Genomic DNA, 4,305 nt, shown 5'->3' with positions numbered 1-4,305 from the left:
TTATAGTCAAACCCATTAGAAACTTGTTTCAACTCTTCATCCAATATTGACGTACCCTACAAGTTTAAGAGGGAAGGATAGGTGTATTAGTCGCACGTAATACCAACTTCAAGTGTTCCAAGAAGTATACCTTACCTTTTCTCTGAACCAAGAAATGAAACCATAATTGCCGTCTCCTTCACCAGCAAGAAGCTCATACTCTTCGAGTGAATCACGTTCGACCCCTCCATTCGAGAATTGGGCAATGAATTCACTGCCCAATGAGAAATGAGCGGAGTTAAGAGAGAAACATGTGAGTAAATGTTACATAATGTACCAACACTTACTCAATGTACGGCCGCACTTCTTGAAGGTTGGTGAGGATATACAACGTAAGCGATTTCCACTCTTTCGGATCCAAATTCTTTGAACCAGAAGCACCCACAGGTCCGAGCCCTTTGAAGAGGCTAAGCTTGGATTCATGTTTAGGGTCGCCAGTATTGTATCGAGACTTTGCATTATGCAAGCTTGGAATATTGGCCGCATAGTGTGATGCCGTGAAGTTTGTAATCTCCTCCGCCAAAAATGCCTCGGCTATGGAGGCTTCAATTCTACATTTATTTCTACATTTAGCTCGAAGAGTCTTCTGCATTCTCTCAAGTCCATGGCACCAACGATTCTGCACAGGGCCACCCATTCTTGCCTCGGAAGGGAGGTGTAAAATCATATGTTCCATCGGATTAAAGAATCCTGGTGGAAAGATCTTCTCTAGCTTGCAGAGCAACTCGGGGGCCCGTTCTTCCATCTCGTCTATCACGGTAGGAGATACTTCTTTAGCACAAAGAACACGGAAGAAATAGCTAAGCTCTGCCAATACTTCCCAATCATCCTCAGGGATATAGCCTCGAATCATCACCGGCATTAACCGCTCAAACCATATGTGCCAATCATGACTCTTCATCCCGTTGAGCTTCAACTTATCAAGATTCACTGCCCTCATAAGGTTCGCTGCATACCCATCAGGGAACAAGAAAGTTTTGAACCACATGAGTATCTCCTTCTTTAGTTCCCTAGTAAGAGCAAACCTCGCCTTTGGCGTCCTCCAGTTTTTCTTGCCCTCGGGTTGTCGCAAGTTTTGTTCGGGTCTATCACATAGCTTCATTACATCAAGTCTAGCCTTAGTATTATCCTTCGTCTTCTCAGCAATGTTGAACAATGTGCCAAAAATGGCCTCGGCGATATTCTTTTTAGTGTGCATTACATCAATATTATGTGGAAGCTCGAGCTGGTGGAAGTAGGGGAGATCCCATAAGCATGGCTTATGAGTCCACGCGTGTTCTTCATTATATCCCAAGAAATACCCTGAACGTTTGGGATCAGGCTGGAGAGCATTTAGTTGATCACGAATTTGTTCACCCGTCATCTCAGGTGGTGCCGAGTGTTCAACGACTTCACCTTTCATGAAGTTCTTCTTGTCTTGTCTGAATGGATGGTCAGGACGCAAATGTTGTCTATGAAAATCGAAGCAAGAATACTTGCGACCATGCTGCAACCAACGGCACTGCATGCTTGCCTTGCACCTTGGGCATGGGAACCTCCCATGCACAGACCACCCCATGAAAAGTGAATACGCCGGTAAGTCATGAAGTGAGTACTGGTACCAAACATGCATTGTGAAGTTCTTTTTGCTAGCAGCGTCGTATGTCCGTATCCCATTCACCCAAGCTTCTTTCAACTCATCTAACAATGGTTGCATGTACACACTTATATTCTTCCCCGGATACTTGGGCCCTGGAATTATCAACGACATGAACATGTGCTTGCGTTGCATTATGGCGCCAGGGGGAAGGTTGAGGGGAACAACAAACACGGGCCAGCAACTATATGTCTTTGACACCATACCAAACGGATTGAACCCATCAGAGTCCGATGGCAACTCGTGCATTCTTTGCCTCTTTTGCTTTCTCATGATGTATTCGATCGAAACACTTCCATGCTTGGGCACAAGACGGATGTATCAACATCGGTCTCCCATGATCATCTTTGTTGCGTCTTATCCCATATGGGTGCCATGTCATCTGTTTGGCTGTATCTTCATTCAAGTAAAGACGTTGAATTCTTGGCAAGATTGGAAAATATCGAAGAACATTTGCGGGGACTTTGCTCTGCTTCTTCGTACCATCACTGAGGTCTCTCTCGACATACCTAGAGGCTTTGCACTTGGCGCAATACTTGTCATAGGCATACTCTTTCGCAAATAAGACACATCCGTTTGGACAAGCATGTATCTGCTCATAGGGCATCTTAAGTGCACGAAGGATTTTCTTCGCTTCATACCAGCTTTTAGCCAGTTTGTGACCTTCGGGGAGAGAGCGACCCCAAGATGTCACCATCAAATTAAAGGAATCTCTGCTCATGTTGAACTGGGTCTTTATAGACATTGCTTGTGCAATGGCATCCAGCTGACATTGGTTTGTGTGGTCGTGAAGAGGTTGTTGTGAGGAATTCAGCATTTCTAAGAAGGCCCTCGCAGACTCCTCCAGTTCTTCCTCTGATCCCTCTTCACGTGCATCGTTGAAGTCAGCTATGATGTCAACGATCCCGGTACCATTGTTGTTGGTTCGCCGACGAACCACCTCCTCTCTACTACGTTCAGGCTCGCCATGAAGGGTCCACCGGGTATACCCACGCTTAAACCAATGCTTCTGCAGGTGCCTACACATCGTCTTCTTTGCCTGTTCTCTGCCGTTGCCACACTTCAAGCAGGGGCACCAACTTTTTCTTTGGCCTCTAGCAAATGTTGCCTCTACAAATTCATTGGTCTTCGTCACCCATTCAGTTGTCCTGCGAGCCTGACTAGGGTGGCCAGTGTACATCCACTCACGATCATCCATACTGGTACTTGCACTGACAGTAGGGGCACCAAATTCATATTCATCCAGATATGTATATTGTAATTAAGACTAGATACACAACTAATTACCCTTGTCATATTATTAACGCCATGGTTTTAATTTTTTACCATACAATTTAATTTTTACCATACAAAAGGGAAACGGGCATTCATGGATTGAATCCTATCTCTAATAGGTAAAGATGGGTCCTAATCCCACCCGAGTACGTGCAGATTGGGTTCGTTTCCCGTGCTCTACTCCGGTTCGAGGCAAAATTTCGGCAGCACCTCCCCATTGTTCTCCAGATACACGTCTCGACAACAAGCCGAGAGAATGTGCACCCGGAGAACAACGAGGTGGCGCTGACGAAATTTTGCCGAGGACCGAAGTAGAGCACGGGAAACGAAACCCAATCTACACATACTCGAGCTGTCCATGGATAACGTGGACAATTCGAAAGGACGATGGTTATAAATATGCAAAGACATGCATATTTATAGATGCCACCCTTTCGAACGGGAGACGCCTAGGTTACGAGACTTGACATGAAAATAAAATCTAGTGGTATCGGCACGACGACCGGAACGAAGCAAATAGGGAAGGGGGAGGAGATGACAGTCAAGCTCACCCCGAGACCGTAGAGGCGGTAGTCGAACGACGATGGCAATGGCAACGGGACGGACAATGCTCCTGGAGGTGAAGAGAAAATCCCTGCACATGAAAAGCACCGGCACAACCAACATAAGCACTCATAGAACAATCTAATAAAAACATTATCAACATCATCTCACAGTTCAACAACATCTAACCTAAAGAAAATAAGTAAGAAAGAAACCACGGAAGTGACCGGCCTCTCGTGCAGGGCTGGTACTTGGTACAGTAATGAAAACACTGAAATTTCATTCATATTTACAGATTACTTGCAGGGAAACAATGGCCCTCCTTGCATTCTACTCCACTTTGACAACCATATATGTGTAGCAAGACTAGACTCCCTGGCTTGTCTTCTCCAATCTAAGCATGTTGCAAAAAACTGAGCATTTAATTTCCTACGAGCATCAACCAAAAGTTGAAATTTTGCCTTGCAGAACAACCATATTATGGACACGCACACGGCTGCCTTGTACTAAAAAATTTAGGCAGAAGAAAATGGAAAGGCTAATCCATACATACATCAGCAAATCATCCATACATCCGTCTACGCATCCATCCTTACATACATCTATAAATCCATCCACATATACTGCAATCCATACATCTATCCATCTAAAAGAATACGAACAGAGATGGGGAGCGGTGCTCACCGTGTGGTGGGGCAGAGGGGGGCTTGGGGCAGAGGGGGAGGTGGTGCCCCGCTTCGGTGGTGACCAGCGGCGGCGGATGCGTAGGCGGGAACCGGCGGCGGTGCTGCCGTGCCGCTAGGGCAGGGGAG

The sequence above is a fragment of the Triticum aestivum genome, chromosome 2D (genome assembly GCF_018294505.1).
Source record: "Triticum aestivum cultivar Chinese Spring chromosome 2D, IWGSC CS RefSeq v2.1, whole genome shotgun sequence".
NCBI classification, from domain to species: Eukaryota; Viridiplantae; Streptophyta; class Magnoliopsida; order Poales; family Poaceae; genus Triticum; species Triticum aestivum.
Note: the sequence above shows the minus strand (reverse complement) of the source record.